The sequence below is a fragment of the Heterocephalus glaber genome, unplaced genomic scaffold (assembly GCF_053883595.1).
Source record: "Heterocephalus glaber isolate CG9 unplaced genomic scaffold, H.glaber_assembly_v1.0 deba00001737, whole genome shotgun sequence".
In the NCBI taxonomy this organism is placed as follows: Eukaryota; Metazoa; Chordata; class Mammalia; order Rodentia; family Bathyergidae; genus Heterocephalus; species Heterocephalus glaber.
Window position 1 is genome coordinate 1,841,374 of NW_028258445.1, and position 19,180 is coordinate 1,860,553.

General features: G+C 37.1%; 1 long non-coding RNA gene across 1 annotated transcript in view; it reads left to right on the top strand.

Annotated features, from left to right (window-relative positions):
• The window catches only part of LOC110346439 (uncharacterized), a 123,767-nt gene extending 106,472 nt beyond the window's left edge, over positions 1-17,295 (top strand). Inside the window, exons 6-10 of the long non-coding RNA XR_015447010.1 lie at positions 1-9,043; positions 10,100-10,167; positions 13,830-13,943; positions 16,383-16,624; positions 16,918-17,295. The exon at positions 1-9,043 is cut by the window's left edge and continues 22,163 nt beyond it. This is a non-coding gene — a long non-coding RNA (uncharacterized LOC110346439). The remainder of the gene's footprint in view (positions 9,044-10,099; positions 10,168-13,829; positions 13,944-16,382; positions 16,625-16,917) is intronic.
• The last annotated feature ends 1,885 nt before the right edge of the window (positions 17,296-19,180 follow it).

Below are 19,180 nucleotides of genomic sequence, written 5' to 3' on the forward strand. Positions count from 1 at the left end.
TTTCAATAACACCTTGCATCTGTCCTTCCATATTTTTGGAAGATGACTTGGTCTCTTTGTCCCTTCCTGATCTCTCCTAGTGAAGGAGCCTCATTCTAGATACTTTGGAATGTATTCTGTATTTTATTTTTAATTGTCCAGAATTCTTTATTTAAGGCACACTACATATCAAAGTGAATGACAAATACAAATATATCACTCATTATATTGTCTGAATGAAATAAAATTTCAAGACCAAATTGGTCAATCTGGATTTTAAAAAACAAAAGCAAATATATGCCGTTACACACACCATCTGCTTACACATCCAAAGTTGAAAGTAAAACAAAAATATGTCCCATAAAAACAGGAAAAAAGCAAATGCTATAGAAATTTGAATATTAGACTCATTAGCATTTAATGTAAGGTCAACTAACAGCTATAAAAAGGGGCATTTATTACAGTCAAATTGTCAATTCAAAAGGAAGATATCAGACACTTAAGTTTATATGTATTAAATAAAATGACTGGGAGGAAATAAAACACTATTATTGCAAATGACATGAATGTGTGCCTAGTGCTTATACTAGTTTTTGCTCCCAGCATTGTAGAGTTTCCTTTTCCCCCACAGCCTCAGTAGCATACTTATTATTTTATTTCTTGAAGATAGCTACTCTTTCTGGAGTAAGATGGAATCTGAGTGAAAATTTGCATTTTTCTAATGGCCAGAGATATCCTTTCTTGTTTTTGAATTTTGGGTGAGAACTTTCAGCCTCTTCCCATTTACTATGATGTTGACTTTAGGTTTGTCACACTGGCTTATCAGATAAACATAAATTCCTTTTATACCTATTTACTTCTGTTTTTTAAATCATAAATGGATGTTGGATTTTATTTAGATGGTAGTATGATTTTTGTCCTTGCTTCTGTTTATGTGGTATATTATATTTAGTGGCTTGTATATATTGAACCATCCTTGCATACCTGTGACGAAGCCTACTTGTTCATAATGTATGATCTATCTGATTATTTGTTGCATTCTGTTTACCAGTATATTGTTGAGGATTTTTGCATCTATTTTCATTAAAGAGAGTGGCCTGCAGGTTTTTTTTTATAGTTAGGTTCTTGTCTGTTCCTAGGATCAGGGAATGCTAACTTCTGGGAATGACTTTGGAAGTACTCCTTCCCTTTTACTTTCATTAAAGAGTTTGAGGAGTAATGGCAGTAGATCTTCCCTGAAGACGTTGTAGTATTCAGCAATGAATCCATCAGGTCCTTGGCTTCCTTAGTTGGTAGGGGTTTTATTACTACCTCAAGTTCATTAACTATTATTGAATTGTTCAGAGTTTATATATCTTTCTGCTTTATTTTTAGCAATTCATACATATCTAGGAAACTACCCATTTCTTCTGTATTCTTCTATTTATTGGAATACAGGTTTTCAAAGAGGTTATTAATTACCTTCTGAATTTTCAGTATCCCCTGTTATTTCACTTATTTTCATTTCTAATTACATGGTTTTGTGTCTTTTCTTCCCTTTTGGGATAGGTAAGATTGACTAAGGGTTTGTCTGTTCATTCAAAGAACTAGCTCTTTGATTTGTTGTAATTTTTTTAGTCTTAATTTCATTACTTTCTGCTGTTATTTTTATAATTCACTTCCTTATACTAGCTTTGGATGTAGATTATTCTTGTCTTACAAGGGCCATGAGTTGCATCATTAGGATATTTATTCTAGCTGACTCTGTTTTCCTGATATGAGCATTCACTGCTGTAAACTTCCCTCTGCAGACTGCTTTTGTCATGTTTCATAGGTTCTGTTATATTTTACTATCATTATTGTTTGAATCTAGGAATTGTTTGATTTCTTCCTTGATTTCTACAGTGATCCATTGATTACTCAACAGTATATGATTTAATTTCCATGTGTTTGTATAAGTTCTTTTGCCATTGATTTTTAGTTCTTTTGCACTATGACCTAGTAAAACACATGTGGGAAGTTTGATTTTTTTTTCACTTACTTAAGCATGATTTATTAGAGACAATAAAGCTTTACTTTGGAGAAAGTTTCATGTCCTACTGAGAAGAATGTGTATTCTGTTGTTGGGTGGAATGTTCTGAAAATATTTAGTAAATTCATTTGTTTAAATGTGTTGTTCAACTCTAATATTTCTTGATTTTTTTTGTCCAATTGATCTATCTATTTGTGATAGTGAGGTATTGTGTTCCTGCACTAAAATTTTATTAATGTTTATCTGATCTTTTATGTCCAGTAAGTTTGCTTTATGAAATTGGGTGTGCTGGTGTTTAGTGCATCTATTTCTGTAATTGTTATCTCATCCTATTGAATTGCTCCCATAACCAATATGTAGTTACTTTCTGATCAGTTTTAGCTTGGTCTCTTATGTCTGAAAACAGAATAGCTGCTCCTGCTTGTTTTAGTGTTTTAGTTGCATGGAATATTGTTTTCCATTCTTTGAGTTTTAATCTATGAATGTCTTTTTAAATTAAATGCTTCTCATTTTTGCAGTATGCTGTTGAGTTTTGTTTTTTAATCTAGTCCTCCAATACGTGTTTTTAAGTTAAAGAGTTGAAATCATTAACACAGACAGCTATTACTGAAAGGCATTGACTTCTTTGCTCATTGCATTATTTTGTGTTGCATATTCCTTTTTTCCTCCTTTTGCTTAATTTCTCACTTTGGTTGGTGCATTCATTCAGTAGGTTTTTTGGCATTATTGGCCACTGTCTCCATCTAGGATATTCTTGAGGTGTTTTTTTTTTTTGGAGTGGTTTGTTTGATACTCATAAATTTCTTTTAAAAGAAGATCTTGGAGGTTCTTTATCCTGGAAATATTTTATTTCTCCATAAATGGTTTTGCGGGATATATTAGTTTTTGCTGAAAGTTATTTTGGGGGGCCTCTCCTTGTCTTTAATGTTTGTATTGAGAAGTTGGCTATAATTCTAATGAATTTAATTTTTTAAGTGATTTGTTTCTTTAACAGCTGTTAAGAGTATGTCTTGCACTGGAATTCTGGGATTTTTGACTAAGATGTTTTTTGAAGAAATTATTTTCTGATCTTGGCTATTTGGGTTTCTATCTGCATCATTTTAAAAATATTCCTCCACATTTGGAAAGTTTTCTTCTATTATTTCTGTGGACAGGTTTTTATGTCTTTGTTCAGTTTTCTGATTGTCCAGTAATTCTAGTCAATCTTAGATTAGTCTTTTTGTCATCTAGCAGCTTTGGATCCATTTTTCATGTTCTCTTGTTGTTTTTGATGTATCTCTGAACAGATGATCACCCATGAAGGCCTATCTACTAGTTCTGAAAATCCATCCTCATGTTTTTCACTTCCACTGTCCATATTTTCAATAGAAGTTTTATCTCCTGAATTTTCATTTGGTAACCTTACATAAATACCAATTCTTTGCTAAACTGTTAATTCATGTTTTCTATCATTTTTTTAAGCTCAGCCAGCTTTTTATTAGTGTTGCACTAAGATCACCAGTCACTTTGTTCATTAAGTCCATTATCTGTTTAGTTATATCATCTTTGAGCTTGCTGAGCCCCTTATTGATGTTTGTCTCCTCTTTTATTGTTTTGCATAATTCAGCTGTTTGGCTTTTGATCTCCTCCCTCATTGATGCCCTATGAATCAGGTTTTGGGGAATTGGAAGATCCTGGAGGCATTTACTTTGCCTTGTATTCTCAAGTTTCTATTGGTGTGTTGTGGTGTGGTGTGTGTGTGTGTGTGTGTGTGTGTGTGTGTGTGTACATGTGCACATGCTGAAGTATGCAGATTTACTGTCATGGAAAGACTTTGTTGTAACTATGAAGATCTCTTCAGTTTATGTCTGCTCTTCAATGGTTTGAGTTGGGCATGGGTAACTCTAGCCATTTCCCTTTGTTCCAAATTCCAACCACCTCCATTAATTTGGAAGAGATGGGTGCAATGTAGTTGGCACAGCACCAAGTTCTCCAGAAATGAAGTACAGTACTGTTGATAACATAAGACAATCTAGATATTGACATGCAGAAAAAAAATAATTAACAGTAACAAGTGTGCTACCCTAGCAACAACAACAAAATAAACAATATTATTAGAGTGAAAGACAGGCTGGAAATTGACTTATCATAAGTAGCAATACCCTGAACCATAGAAAAGAGATGTATAATTATAATTTAGACATAAAAATAAACTGAATATCTATATACAGTAACTACTGAATGTAATGACTATACCACCATTAACAATAGAAAAGTTTAAAGCAATAATAGAATGCAGTTAACTAAATATCTAAAGATTAATAAACCTTAATAGTAATACTAGTAAAGATTGAGTGAATGAAAGAAATAAAATTTGAAAAATAAAGCAGGGAAATGTGAGATAGATATCCTATTAAGGACTAAATAAAATTAATAGAATTATCTAAAAACAGAAAAGAAAAAGAAGAAAACAGACACAAAATAAAAATAGAAGAATAAAATAAAAGGAAAACAGAAAAAACCTAATACCCCCAAAATCCATGAAGAAAAAGAAAAGAAAAGAAAAAAATGAGTCAAAAATATTCCTTCCTATTTCTTTCCAGGGTGTGCAGCTTTGGAGTCCAACAGATATAGGGGAGGGATAGTGAGCCACTGCTAATACTTATTTTGTTTCCACACTCACGTTTTTGTGTGTAATCCTGAATCCCGCCCTGCTTTTCCCCCTGGGCACTGTTGGTCAATGGTTTCCTCTGTAAGACTGTTGTCACTTTGGAAACTCCAAATTTCAGTGTTCCTCTGTGTACCCCATGTTATGGCTTTCGCCACCTAGCTTTATGGCCTGTGGGATTGTGAAGGGCCCCCTCTGATCCAGAGGCACTTCTGTCCATACACTCCAGGCTGTGGCAATTGTCCAAGCCAAGGCATATCCCTTGTGTCAGTAGAGACAGCTGCCCCTCCCTGGGAGACAGGATCAGCTTTCCAGATTGTCTCATTCTTTCTTCTGCATCGTGCTCCATTTCTCCAGCTTCTCTGAAGTTTGTAATTTTTCTGTCAGCTCTCTTCCAATTTCTGGTGACCTACTTCTTTTTTTTTCTCCTCATCAAATTGTGATTTTCCAAGAGTCTCAATTCCAGGTGCCAGAGGGATTATTTAATTAGAATTTTTTAAAATGACAATTACCAGATCATCAAAAGCCACAAAAAATGAAGAAAAAAATCTAAAATGATTAACTCTACAGAATCAAAAAATTAAGAAAAAATCTAAAACGATAAGCTCTACAGAATAAAAACTGTCATCTATTACTGAGAAAGACTAAGGAAAATTCAAAGAAATGGAGCTAAAGTATTCATGAGTTGGAAGACACAATACATAAATCTGTCAATTTTACCTAAATTGGTTTATGGGATTAAAACTGTCCTAATCTGTGTCTGTGGAAGGGGGGGCCTGACAGGCTAATTCTAAGTTTTATATGAAAATGAAAACATTCATTATCCAGAATAATGAAGAGGATCTTGAAAATCAAAGCTATAAGGCTTACACTAATGAATTTTTCGAGTCTTTTTTCCCCTGCTTTACTGAATTGTAATTGACATCAATATTGTGCATATTTAAAATGCAAAATGTGATTATTTAATATGCATATATATCATGAAATGACCACGATGAAACTAATCAACACTTCCATAACTTCACATAGTTACCTTTTCTGTGTATGTAGTGAGAATTCTTATATGGAAGACCAGATGAGAACCATGAGGCGTAATTGGCCTCCTTGGTGAGTGCTGAGGAGAAAGAGGGCATGCAAGTATGCTAACACGCTGCAGGGAAAAGTAAACACACCTGAGATTAAGTTGTTTCCTTGGAGAAGTACCATGGAGGGAGGAAGAAGATGAATCCTGTGAAACCCTAATTGCTCGCTCCCGTGTCTTACTGAAGAAAACCAAGGTGCACCAGTCGTTTGGGGCTCCATGTTGGAGGGAGACATGCATCCCCTGGCACCCCAGATTTTAACCTGTTTCTGTGTCTCTTTATTTTTCACCCACATTACCCCTTGGTCAGGTTCAAGCTTGTAGGCTGGTTCCTACACCCTTTGATTCTCTTACCAAATTTCAAGTATAGAAGTTAATATTACCTTTAAGTTTATAATTCATGAGTCACTATGCTGTATATTTGATCCCCAGAATTTATTCATCTTATAGCTGAAAATTAGTGCCTTTTCCCAACATATCCTCATTCCCTTTCTCTACAAATACTACCTCCACCCCAGCCCCCAGCAACCACACTCTACTCCATGCTTCTGAGTTCATTTGTAAAAGATTCCCCATTTAAATGAGATAACAAAGTATTTACTTTGTCTGTCTTATTTCACTTTGTGTAGTGTCATCCAGGTTCATCCATGCTGTTTACAATGGCAAGATTTTGTTCTTTTTATGGTTAAACAATATTCCACTGAACTTTTATATAAACTATATTTTCTGTATCTATCATTGGATATGTTCATTCTTTCCATAGCTTGGCTTCTTTAAGTAATATTACAGTGAATATAGGGGTGCAGTTATCTCTTAGATATACTCATTTTATTTCCTCTGGCTATATGCCTAAAAATAGGACTGTTTGATTATATAATATTTCCATGTTTAGCTTTTTGAAGAAACTACATACTGTTCTCCATAATGACTATACAAATTGACATTCTCACCAACAGTGAGAAATGGTACAATCACCAACAGTCACCTTTTAAAAATTTTTTGATCCTAACTATCCTAACAGACACAAAGTGTGCTTTTGATTTGTCTTTTCCTGTTGGTTAGTGATGTTGGTCAGCTTTTTATGCACTTGTTGTCCATTTGTATGTCTTCCAGGAAGAAATGATCATTCAGGTCCTATGTCCATTTTTTTCACTGGGCAATGTCCACTTTTGTTAGTAAGTTGTAGGAGTTTATTTTTTCTTTCTGGATTTTCTTCTAGAAGTTTTACAGTTTCAAGTTCTGCATTCTGTCATATATGGGTGAAAAGTTTCACTTATTAAGTCTGAATTTTATAGGTCTAAAATAAATGTTTCAACAGCCATTAGAAAACTGTGATAGATTTCTATCACTGTAATAGAGAATTTTTCTCCATCATAACTTATTCAGGGTGACAGCAAGGGAAAGAGTCTCCAATTCATGCACTGGTGAAAAGCAGATACCCTGAGTTAGGAGCTAAAGAAAGCATCAAAAATATAATACATTTTTGCTAAGTAGGCTTGCAGGGATTCAAGGATGGTTCAACATATGCAGGTAAATAAATGTAATACATCATTTAAATAAAAGCAAAGATTAAAATATATGATCATCTCAATAGGTGCAGAAAAAGTCCTTGACAAAAAATCCATACATTCAAGATGAAAATCCTAGCCATTTATGACAAATCTAGGCCAGCATCATATTAAGTGGGAAAAAGGTGAAAATTTTACCTCTAAAATTAGGAACAGGATAAGGATGTCCTCTATCATGACTCCTGTTCAATATAGTACACAAAACATTAGCTAGATCATTCAGGAAAGAGAAATAAAAATAATTTGTAAAGGAAAGGACGCAGTGAAATTATTATTTGCAGATGAAATGAACGTTTCCATAGAAGACCCAAAAAATTGCATGATAAGACTCCTAGCACTGAATCCCAACTTCAGTAATGTAGCAGGATACAGAATCATTGCCCAAAAATCAACAGTGTTTCCCTACACAGATAAGAAATTCACTGAGAAAAAATAAGAAAATAATACCAATCACAATAAAATCAAGAACAATTAAATACTTAGGAATTAGCCTAACTAAAGAAGTGGAAGATCTCTATGATGAAAACTTCAGTATTCTGATAAAGGAGATCGAGGAAGAGATCAGAAAATGGAAAGATATTCCCTATTCCTAGTTAGGTGGAATCAACATAGGCACAATCAGTGTCTGTGCTTTCAAAACTGATATGCAATTTTAATGCAATCATGAAAATGTTAACATTCCTCACCAAGCTGGAAAATACAATTATGAAGTTTATACTGAACCAAAGGAGACTCGGAATAAGAAAAGCAAAAAAAAAGAAAAGAAAAGCAATCTTGTGCAACAAGAGCAAAGCAGGATTCATTATGACTCCAAATTTCAAGTTATACTACAAAGCTACCGTGATAAAAGCAACATGGTACTAGCACAAAAATGGACATCAGGATAAATGGAACAGAATAGAGGATGCAGAAACACCAAGCACATTCAGTCATCTGATCTTTGCCAAAGAGTCCAAAAACATATTCTAGAGAAAGACAGCCTCTTTAATAAATGGTACTGTCCCCATACAAAAGATGGCATCCAGACCCATATCTGTTACCATATCTACCAAGATGAAATCAAAATGAATCAGAGATGTACATATTAAAAGAAGCAATCTGCTGGAAGGCAAAATAAGGACAGCTCTTGAAGACGTAGGAACAGTTAATGACTTTCCAAACAGAACACCATTTGCACAATAAATAACAGCAAGAATCAGCAAATGAAATTATATAAAATTAAAACACTTCTGCACAGTAAAGAAAACAAGCAGTAGAGTGAGCAGACAACCTACTGAATGGGAAGAAAAAAATTAACAGCTACTCTTCTGTCAGTGGACTATGTCTAGGATATATAAAGAATTCAAAATAATTGGACCACAGAATAAGAGGTCTAATCAAAAATTGGACAACTGGAATGAATAGACACTTCTTAGCAGAAGAAGGAAAAGTGGCCAATAAATACATTAAAATATGTTCAACATTTCTGGCCACTGGCAAAATACAAACTAAAACAACACTGATTACATCTTACTCCAGAAAGAATGGCTATCGTCAAGAAATCAAATAACAAATCCTGGTGAGGTTGCAGGGAAAAAGGAACCTTTCTACAGTGTTGGTGGGAATGTAATCTAGCACAACCATGATGGAAATCAATATGGAGATCCCTTAAAACACTAAAGTTAGAAATGTCATTTGACCCAGCTCTTCTCCTTCTAGGTATCTTCCTGAAGAGATGAGGACATCATATGGCACTGACACATGCACACCCACAGTAGGTAATGCTCAATAACAGATGAATGAATAAAGAAAATATATTGCTTGTACATACCGGAGTATTACTTTGCATAAAGAAGGATGCATTTAAATTATTTCTAAGAAAATGGATGCAGTTTCTTTGAACTTGTAGTTCTAGGGTTCCTTTTCACTACAGGGTGGATCTGTTGCCTTTGGGCCACTGGTTTAGGTGCTAGACAGCAATGGTGGGGAGCTCAAGGCACAGTGAGGTACATTTCTCACTTGACTCCAGGGACAGAGAGAGGAAAGGCCTGGCATTCCCCGGGGAACCCTCACCAAAGGACAGACCTGCTGTGACTGCGCACCGCGAAGTCCCACATTTCACAGTGCCCACGCATCACGGACCCTTGGAGATCCAGTCTATAACAACAGCTAATGTAAAATGTAGAGTGCTATTTAAACTGGCTATTGGGAGCACGGAAGCATTGTCATAGCAATTAAATCTTAACTACCACTTTTGGTTTTATATATATTCTTGACAATATACTGGAAAAAGCACGAAGGAGATCATATTTCCCTTTAATGAAAGAAGGTATAAAATAATAGAGAAAATATTAACCATTCTCACTGGTAGCTTATTTCAATTGTTACCAGTACTGTATAGGACATGTATACAATTCTCAGATAAAGAATAACAGAATGAAAATGTGTTAGTACTATGGCTGATAATCAGTAAGCTCTCAGTCAACGTTAACTTTTTAAAAAATTTGCTAAGTCTTGAATTAATTGCCCTAGACTTTGAATTATGAAAATTCACAGTCATTTGACATAGCTGGTCTTTTACTTTAGCCTCGTTGAACCTGTTCCCTGCAATAGCAGACATTGTTATGGAAAGAGCTAGACTGTTACTATAGAAGTCTTTCTGCAAGAATTGGGTTTTCAGTGAAAATTGAAGAATTTGAAAAATATTAATAATTAGCTGCTGATAGGAAGGCTTAAAATACAATCTGTGGCTAAAAGTGGCATATTCTACTCTGGGTGATTGGAGGAAGAGATGGGGAAATCTTTTACACTTTGCTAATGGTGTTTTATTTCAGAATAAGAAAGATGGAACACTATTGAAAAGCTCTTCCACCAAGGAGTCTCAAGAAAATATTGGAAGGAGGTAAGAGTTGAGTCAAGGAACCAGTGATAAGGGGAGTTTGAGGTAGTTTGTCACATTCTGACACCTCAAGTGAGATCGTGCAGAAAGTGAGAAGGGCAGAAATGGTCCAGAATTGGACAAAGATAGTAAGTTTACTTTGAGATATTTTGGGTCTGACAGGACTACGTTTCCTACACAGGGTGTCCACCGGTTGGTGTATGAACACATCTAAAAGGGTCTTAGAGTTTGAGATAAGTGTTGCCAGCCTATTGAATAAGTCCTGAGAAGAAGGGAGTGGCTCCTCTCCCTGTCAGCCCATCATTGTGGGCCTCTTTCACGTGACTCATTGTGCGGAAGTTCAGTTTTACTATATATAACCCAAACTCTTCAGTTATGAGAAAAGATTTTGAATTTATCTTCATCTAAAAAATTCAGATTAGGCAAGTTTGATGCATTTTTGGTTACTGTATTTGTATGACCAAACTTTTTTTTCTGAAAAATAAAGAACAAAGCAAAAACAAAACATCATAATCAGCTAATTTATGAAACAGACTGAAACATTTTATTCTAGAATTACCTCCGAAAAAGCCAGAAGGAAATTTTTCATCCTTTTGAGCAGATACCAGTGGCAGTACATGTTTGCAGGTCTACTTTCCTGAAACCGTAGTAGGTGTAAGCCTAGAGAAAACACAGAATTGTTCAAAGCAGATTTATTCATTAAAACCTTAGAATGCATTGCACAAAATAGCTTTGAACATTAAAAGCTCCAAACTAGAAAAAACTTCAATATCTATCAACCAGCAACTGAAAATTATTATTATGATTATTACTCTTTGTATAAACAAATTAAATCTCAAAGACAAGTGAAGAATATAAATAATATAAAACATATATCAAGCATATATTTGGTATAGTAACAGCTAATGTAACTTCTTCATGAATATGGGAACTTAAAATATATTATTTAGTGATTCCTATATTTAGTAAGTAAAATAACAAATATTAAAGACTCAAAAGCCCCCCCAAATTTCACAGTAGCAGATATCCTTAAGTAAGGGAAAGAAATCTGTCACAATTTTGAGGCTCATGGAGGCATTGTGAGCATGGAGATGTTCTGCATCTCAAACTGATGGAGGTCCAGCGGAGTTTGTCTTACACAGGCTCATGTTTTACTTCTTCTAATCCTACAGACATTCCTCCCTCGTATCCTATATTTTCCGTCACCTGGGTCTGGGTGTACCACTGAGCGAGAGGTTGTAACTCACCCTCACAATTCATCGTGTCTCCCGAAGGTGGCGAACCTGTGGCACACGTGCCCCAGTGGCTCTTCCTTATCACTGAGAGCTCTACAATGTTCACTGTCTCGGTTTACAGCACCTGTGTTGCTCGAAGATTTGACTTGACACAGAGATGTAAATTTTTAGGGTTTCAAAACTCAAAGTAACTGAAAAATGGGGAAATTTAAATCACATTCACAAGTTTGGCACAAAAATGGGACTCGGAGGCATTTGGTCCAAGGGAGCCCTAAAGAAGCCGGGTGTCTTTTGCAAGGATACAGCCAAGAATGTGCAGTTCACAAGCCGCACACGTGGGACTAAAAGCAGACTCCTTCTCCACGTCTTTAGTCTACAACAGACTCAATTTTTAAAATTACATTCTCTTCACTTTCCCCCTATTTCATGGTTTCTGCCTGCCCAAGGCAGGGATCTGAAAATCATAAAAAGCACAAAACAATTTTTCTCTTCAGAGGTTCCTAAAACAAAGTGCAATTTACAGATTTACCTGATCATGATATCAGTCCTTAAATATCCTGCTTATCCCAAGTTTTCATACAACGGCTCTTTCATAATTTTCAAGTGGTATGTGGAAATCACAGAGAGTTATGCCAGCCAGTAACAGAGGAATGTTTTCTCTTAGAGAGATAAGGATCAGGTTAGTGTTCACGGTGCCAGAAACGAGATAAAATATCACTTCCAAACTTGAGCTGTGATCCCCCGTCCTCGGGTCACCCTGCTCTTTATAGGGTTAGCACGCAGACTGGCTCGGGGCTGCTTTTCTGCCATCTGGGGGGTGAGTGTGTCCTCAGGGGCACCCCACACAAGCTGGTCACACTAGCAGCACACAATGCACCTGCATGCCACAGTCATGTATATTTTTCAAAGGAAATAAGGCAATCACCAGGTTTATTTTTAAAAGTTAGGTATTTTCAGTAAAACGTATTTGACCTAGGGTGAAAGCTCTATATTTAGACTATGGAAACTTTTTATTTTTCCCCTTTTGCCCTACTTGCATTTATTTTTTTAACGCACCCGTGGCAGAAATTTTATTTTTCAAACAGGAGAATCACCTTTTTTTGAAAACCTCTTGCCTTTCTCACAGTTAACTTTACTAATAATGATTCCAAGTTTTGCACGGTACTATACTTGATCCTTGGTCAACACTGACATTTATTTGGAGAGAAAAAACAGCTCAATTTATGAACATGCATAAAATTTAATGTCCATTCTGTTAAAACTTTTTCAAAGAAGACATTTTTCTTAAGACCGAATTTCTTTCTAACATCTCTCATATCATGTAAGTTCACTTTCTCCAAAATTAAAATGCAAAAACTGGATTTTCAGATAAAGGCTTTCATAGCAAGTCAGTATTTTGTCCATGTAACCAGATAGAAGCTCTTGGATTGCATGTCATTCAGCACTCTCACTAAACAGACCTGAAACCTGAAGCCCAGTGCAGGTATGAACTCCTGGAAGAATTGTCAAAGATAGACCACACCTGGTACAGCTCTAGTACAATAAATCACAGTTGGGGGAGGAGTTGATCATTAACAGTAAGACAATACCCTTCAGGCTACTGACTGCTATTCCAAGTAAAATCAACACACCGACTCCCTTCTGTATGTTTTCACTCAAATACAAGTTATTCTGCATTTTGGGAAGCTCTTTTTAAAATTTGATACACAAACTAACCCTGCATCTCTAACTGATTTAGCAATATCAATGAAAAATATTTAAACTATATCAGTAATACTGAAAATGTGTAGATACCCTAGACGCAATGCCTTATAAATGTTTCAGTACTATATAGTCATGTGGGATCCATGATCTGCCAGTATAAATCTCTCATTCAACTCTTCAGTATTCATTTTGACAGATACAGAGAATGAAATGCCAGAGTGTGAACTAGACAAGTATTTTCTGTTTCAGCACTGCCACCTGTTGTGTTGTATTTCAGTGATGACCAGTGGGACTGCATACTGCTTTTCCTTTGGAGGTGATGGTGGAGACCAGAAATCATTCACAAACCATAGGACACAATTTCATTCAAGTTTTTCCTAGACTACAGCATTAAAATGAATCAGTCTTAAAATACATTTTCTCATTACAGAGAACAATGACAGAGAGACAGAGAGAGAGAGGGAGAGAGAGAGAGAAGAAAAGGAGGAAGAGGAGGAGAGGATGAACGAAAAGGAATGAGGAGGAAGAAAGAGAGGTTATATTGTTAGCATAAACCTATCTACCACAGTAATAGCTGAGGACTTATATCTCAAATACACCAACGTTAATAAAGCCATATCATAAAAAGATATTACAAAAATATCATGGCATTTTCTACACGTTCATGGTTGAGCATTTACATGATTGCTGTATGAGTCATTCTTTTTCCTCTGTCTCCTGTTATAGTTGGCACTTTAAAAATCTATATAAGTTGAGCCTGGTGTTACAGGCCTGGAACCACAGTATCCTGAGTGGCTGAGGGAGGAATACGTCAAGTTTGAGCCTAGCTGGAGCAACTTGGTAAGACCTTGTGTCAAAATAAGTCAAAATTAGAAATGGGTTGAGGATGTAGCTCATTGTGAAGGCTTTGGGTTCAATAAATCCGTGTGTGTGTGTGTGTGTGTGTGTGTGTGTGTGTGTGTGTATTCCATACATGCCCTACATAAGTACTAAATCACAGATCATTAATGTCAAATGCTAACATCATCAACAAAAAAAATGCTAGAAAGTGAAATAGTACAATTAGTTGTAAAAAATCATCAGTGCCTATAGCCATTTGAGTCACAGATCCAAGTGCAGTAAAACGCATGGGCAAGGTGGGCCACTTTTGTGACTGCTTCCTTATCATACAGTCTGCCTTTTCCCTTTCTAACCCTTACTCTTTTGTTCAGGCTGTCCTATTTCACTAAATGGGAAAGATAATACCCATCAATATCCTTAATCATTATTTATGATTTCCTAATTATTGTAAACCACTGTAAACTTTGTCACAGGATCAAAATCGCTCTCGAGTAGTTAGCGCAAGCAGATGTTTACGGGAACAGGCTCTCCACCTAGGAGAATGCCTTTGTCCCATGGATGTCTCCCTGGAAGCCAGACTACCGGTGCTTAGTTAAGAGAACTTCGCAGTTGGGATAATTTTCTTCTTTAGAAACAAACCGGCTCATCCTCCAGCTGGAAGCTCTGACATTTTTGAAAGTAAGAGTGTCGATATATTTCTTGGATAAAGGACAACAACCTGCTATTTCTGTAATTCTTTCATTGTTTATAAGAAATTCAGTGTGCTGCTTTAGGTTGTTTTAAAAATTTGTTTCATAAGAGCCACTCAGAAACAAAATTAATTATGTACAATATAAAATTCCCAAAGCTCGCCCAAAACATTGGATCATTATGGTTTTTTTCCCTCACCAGTCGTAAGTAAAATTACTGACTTACTCTCAGGAGCTGCTCTATGGAGTAACCCAGATGGTTGGTCCCCTTTAAACCGCAGCCAATTCTGTTACACTTCCTGGTAACCTAAGATTTTAGGGAGATAATTGAAGGCATATGATCTCTGCTTTTGCCTGAATTTTCCTAAATGGCATTTCAAAAACACGGCCATTTCTTTCTTTTTCTACTAAATAACCAAGCATCGTTATGATTAATAGAGCAATGAATGTGTTATTATATTAGGCAGCGGCAGGCGCTGGGAAGTGAGCATGGGAGTCCTGACCCCTGACTGCAGTTTCTCTACCTACTCTTAGGGAAAGCCACAAGTTCCGTCAGTAAGAGTGAAAGCTCTATGAGAAACCCAAAGTATAAATAATTCAAAGAGAAAAATAAAAGAAAGAGGACAGGAAACAGGCAGATGGGAAGGGGTCTGAAGCCTGGAGGGGAGGAGGAGAGGAAGTGAAAGGGAAGAGCTCAGGAGGGACCGGATGTGACGGGTGTGAACCCGGAACTCCACGGTGAACGTGATTATTGTGTCTTGCACACATACACTAATAAAATAGTTTTAAAAAGAGTGAAAGCAAGGAATATTCTAAGAAGACGTGTGTGTTGGGGAGGCAACTTGGTCTGCATGTGTCGCAGACGTCCACTAAAGGAGTTAGGTCCTTCCTGGTCATGGGAAGGGAGGCCGTGCAGGAGAAGGCAGCTAGGAAAATGGGGAGAGGGACTGCGAGAGGGGCGAGTCCGGAGCAGTGAGCTTGGGGAGCCGCGAGGGCAGCCAAGATCGGCTAGAGCTCTGGAGCGGAAGGGCAGGAAGCCACCGGGAGGCATGGAGGGAGCTGCACGCATCACTCGGGTCCCTGTCTGCACTACAGACCAAGCCGGTCCATGATGAGGGGTTTGGATCTTTCCCCCTTCTAAGGAAGCAACTTTCAGTTCTTGCCTCCAGTTATTTGTACTTGCTGATGGGTAAGTACAGAGCCAGACTGTATTGCCAATATCTCCAGAAACCATAGGCTAAAATTCATTGGTAATAATAATAACACAATTTCAATTTTTATCTGATTTCTTCTCAGATGTTCTCTTTTTGGACTCATACTATGTCTAAAGAAAGGCCAGGTTCAGAATTTTCAGTTGTGCTAATTTTTTAATGTTTTCTGATAGTATACTATGACTTTACTTCAAAATTTAATTTTAGGAATATTTTAAAATTTGATTTTCCATGTTTATAAGGCTAGAAGTCAGTGATACAAATCATAACCCCATTTACCCAGCACACGTCAGTTGCTATTCAGTGTAGCAGACTCAGTGCTGAGGAACACAGGAGTCTGGTTCATAGCTTCGTCTTGTAGAATCTCCAACCTCCCCTCTGGGCCCTTGCAACTTCCTGAGTTCCAATAAATGACTTCTGGGTTTTGATTATTATTACTGACATCAATTCCAGATGTAAATAGCAAAAGTAAGGCTTTATTTATTTACTTTAGTTAAAAAATAAATCAAAATAAAAAGTTGTAATATTTTCTTCTGAAGGTCCACTCACTCAGCTTGGGTACCTGGGGTCATATGGACTCAGGAAGATAATTGGTGTAGGGCATTGAATGAGGAAGTAGTGCCCCAACTGAGGGATCAGAGAGAAAGCTGTTGCGTCCTATGAGATGGAAGGGTGAGGACTGGAGGGATGACAGAGGAACGAAGAGAAGACAGAGGAGCAAAGAGAAGACAGAGGAGCAAAGAGAAGACAGCGGATCCAAGAGAAGCAGAGCGCCTGCCAGGTAAGATGGGCAGGACAAATCTGATGTTGTCTAGAGAAACAGTCCTTAGCGAAGTTCTGGACTTTGTTTCCTACTTTTTATAATTCCAATACTTCTGAATAAACAGTCCAGATATACACTTTTCAAAGTGTTGTACATGAACCAGCTCTGATACAGTCATAGGAGGCCCCTTAAAAGCAGATTTCTGCGTGAAACTTTAGTTTTATTGATAGGGAAACATCTAGGATATGGTACAAGAAGATGGATTTTAAACAAGTATCCAAGGTGAGCTCAATGCCCATGGTATTTTACAGCCATCATCTAGACTGCATTTGGAGTTGCATCTACCATGCAGCCAACGTGGACTTCACACTGTGGGAGACCTGCTTATCTATTACACACCTCTGAGAGGAATTGCTTGACCACATTACCGACTATTTTGCCTAAGTGCATCTTCACACTCTTCTCCTTAAAACTCTAGAGAACTTGGGGAAGGTTTGTCTCACATAGCTTTTCAACACCCAAATATCACAAAAGAAGAGGAAGTTCTAAGTGTTGTCTGTTGTTATTATGTTATTGCTTGATAATGTTAGTTATGGTGCGGAGTTTTGTGCAAGTGATATGGTTGTGATGAGTAAGTGTCCCTCAAAGGCATGTGTTGAAGGCTCATGTGTTGAGAAGCTGTGTGATGTTTGGGGAGGGTGGGAGGGTGGGGCCCAGTGGGAGGAAGTTAGGTCATTGGGGCTGTGCCCTTGCAGGGGGTATTGGTGCCATGGCCCTGTCTCTCTTCCTCTTCCTCCATCTCATCCTGGCTGCCCTGACGAGAGCAGCATCCTTTACCACCCACTCCCACTGTGATGTGCTGGCTCACTACAGGCCCAGAGGCAACAGGCCAACGGACCAAGGAATCCAATCTTCAAAATTGTGAGCCCTGATTAACTCTTCCTCTTTTTAAGATGATTTATACCAAGCACTGTAATATAGTAATCCCAAGCTGAACAACACAGGAAGGATTACCTAACTATCCATAAATATGTACTTAATGAAAATAAAACACTAACACAATTTGTTTTACACAGTATGTACCATACAGCTACAACTTTGTGTATTGCAATTAAAACCTGTAATTGCTCAGATATACTTATTACATATATTTTCCTGATAAAGAAGGTTTCATTCTTTGTAGCCATCCTTTAGGTTTGAGCTTTCTAAATTACTTCAATGATAAAATAATGTGCAACTTTTACCAGTAGAGTAAAATAAAAATAAATAGATTAAAAGCTTTGACTCTCTCATCATGCTTGAACTTTACAGAAAGAAACTTTAGTTATAAAGTACATTTCCACTTATTCATGCCCACGTGGCCAGTGTTCCATATTGAAGTATCTGTTCCTGTGTATAGTGGTGTGGATTTCTGAGGAAGGTAAAAAGAACATATCTGAATGTGATTGCACTCACCTAATCACTTGATTTTCTTTGAATGACAGATTGATTGCTTTGGAATTGCTAATGAAATATTTAGTTGCAAATCTTCAAATCCCATGCCTACTGAAGAGTGAATATTCAGGGCTAAATCTCTCAATTCTTACCTCAATTCTTTGCTCAAAGACTAGTACCCAAAAATATTAAATAATTTCCTAAAATCGACTTTTTACTTCATTTTTGCTGAGATTAAAGGGGGTCACAGTAACAGCACAAACTTAAGACTTTATTTTTAGGCTAAAAGATATGGATTTGAGTGTTTCCATCACCACATAACACTTGGGAGATTTTGTGCACATTGACTTATTTATAGTCTTTGTGCCTTGGTGTCACAGTTTCTCATAGGGCTGTTGTGGTTAATGTATATTTGTTCTTATTGGCATTAATATATTAAGTTTAGCTCAATATAAGAGTTATCAAATCTTGTGTAAATGACCTAGAATGAAGCAAAGGTAGCATTGATGACAGGGGCTGGAGAAGCAGAGGTCTCACTTCTGGAAAGCTCTCTTGAGAAAAGCTCCCCTGGCCTTTGGAGGAGAGTCTGCCCTTGAGGAAGCTCTGGAAGAACAAAAGTCTGTTATTTGTTTTGAGACTCAGAAGGAGGAAGAGAGAGAAGAGGAAGAAACGGAAAGTGAGTCATGTGATAAGAAATTAAATCAACACGGGTACTCTGGGACAAGTTCTGCAAGCAGGACAATGTTAAGGCTTGTGTCTGGATGTCCCCCAAAAGCCTCATGAGGACGAGGTGGGGCTTTCTTTTTCAGAGGTGGCTGAATCTGGAATATGTGATGCTGGGGTTAAGGGCGTGCGATTGCTGAGCCACTGCCATGAGTGACTGGTTGGGCCCTGCCCTAATCCCCGTAGTCTGGATGGGATTAGAGGGAGAGAATGCTGTGGTTAAGGTCTCTTGTTGCTTTTGTTGTCTTCTGCTGCCATAAAGTGTTTCTGCTCTGTCACCCTGCCATGGAGCCAGCCAATTATGGGCTGAAACTTCTACACATCGTGACCTAAATAAACCTTTCCCCCCTTTAGCTTGGGGTGTTGGGTATTTTGTTGCAGCACCTCAAGAGAAAAGTTAACTAACACAGACAGCAA